The sequence below is a fragment of the Arachis duranensis genome, chromosome 1, assembly GCF_000817695.3.
Source record: "Arachis duranensis cultivar V14167 chromosome 1, aradu.V14167.gnm2.J7QH, whole genome shotgun sequence".
Lineage (NCBI taxonomy): Eukaryota > Viridiplantae > Streptophyta > Magnoliopsida > Fabales > Fabaceae > Arachis > Arachis duranensis.
In genome coordinates, this window is record NC_029772.3 from 55,658,595 (window position 1) to 55,660,531 (window position 1,937).

Consider the following 1,937-nt stretch of genomic DNA (forward strand, 5'->3'; position numbering starts at 1 on the left):
CTGATAATTTCTGATATCCTGACTAAGATTTACAAGATAACCATAGCTTGCTTCAAGCCGACAATCTCCGTGGGATCGACCCTTGCTCACGCAAGGTATTACTTGGACGACCCAGTGCACTTGCTGGTTAGTTGTGCGGGATTGCAAAAGTGTGGTTGCAATTTCGTGCACCATGTTTTTGGCGCCGTTGCCGGGGATTGTTTGAGTTTGGACAACTGACGGCTTATCTTGTTGCTTAGATTAGGACTGTTTTATTTTTGTTGGTTTAGAGTCTTTTAGTTGAGTCTAGTTTCATATTCTAAGTTTGGTGTCAATTGCATGCTTTTGTTTTTCTTTTGATTTTCGAATTTGCATGTTCTTAGTCCCTTTTTGATTCATAAAAATTCTAAGTTTGGTGTCCTCTGTGTGTTTTTCCCTTAAAAATTTTTGAAAATTGGTGTTTGATTTTCTAAAAATTTTAAGTTTGGTGTCTTTTTGTTGTTTTTCTCTTTCCTCTTTTCAAAAATCAAATCTTTTTCATAAAAATTTTTCAATCATATCTTTCTAATTGCTATTTTCAAAATCTTTTTAATTAACTAATTGATTCAGTTCTCAATTTGCTTTGATATTATTTTCTTTTTGATTTTTGAATTTTTATTTTATTTTCCTTTTGATTTTATTTTTTTTTTCGGTTAATTCAAAAAAAATTTCTATTTGCAATCCATATCATTTCCCTTTATCCATTATGGACCTAAGTGGGATTGATCAGTCCAAAAGGACTCTGGGGTCATATGCTAACCCCATTATAGCTGCATATGGGAGTAGTATCTGTACACCTCCCATCAAAGCAAGCAGCTTTGAGCTAAATCCTCAACTCATTATCATAGTGCAGCAAAATTGCCAGTATTCCGGTCTTCCACAGGAAGAGCCTACTGAGTTTCTGGCACAATTCTTGTAAATTGTTGACACAGTACATGATAAAGAGGTGGATCAGGATGTTTACAGACTATTACTGTTTCCATTTGCTGTAAAAGATCAAGCTAAAAGGTGGTTGAATAACCAACCTACAGTAAGCATAAAGACATGGAAACAGTTATCAGACAAATTCCTAAATCACTTTTACCCTCCAAAGAGGATGACACAGCTAAGGCTGGACATCCAAGGCTTTAAACAAAAGGATAATGAATCCCTTTACAATGCCTGGGAGAGGTATAGAGGTATGCTAAGGAAATGTCCCTCTGAAATGTTTTCAGAGTGGGTACAGTTAGACATCTTCTACTATGGGCTTACAGAAAAAGCTCAGATGTCTTTAGACCACTCAGCTGGTGGATCTATACACATGAGGAAGACAATTGAAGACGATCTATCCACATGAGGAAGACAATTGAAGAAGCTCAAGAGCTTATAGACACTGTTGCTAGAAACCAATATTTGTACACTAGCAATGAGTTCTCTCCAAAAGAGGAAGTCATGACAGTAGTCACTGATCCTAATCCTCAAGAACAGATGATTGAATTTAATCAACAATTGCTCCTGATGACAGAACAGTTAGCAGAATTTAAAGAAATGCTCCATGAAACTAAAGTTGCTAACAAGAACATAGAACTGCAGTTGAATCAAGCAAAACAGCAAATATCTAAACAGATAACAGAGGAATGTCAAGCAGTTCAACTGAGGAGTGGGAAGACACTGAATAGCACTGCTCAAAGTAGCAAAAAGCCAAACAAGGAACAATTGACAGGGGATAACCAAACCACTGTTCAAAATCCCTCTGCGGACAGTAAGAGCCCAGAGAGGAATGTTATTGGCGTTCAAACGCCAGAAAGGGAGGGAAAGCTGGCATTAAACGCCCATTCCCTGCCCAGTTCTGGCGTTCAAACGCCAGAAAAGGGGGAAAAGTTGGCGTTAAATGCCCATTTTCCACCCATTCCTGGCGTTCAGACGCCAAGGGAGGATCA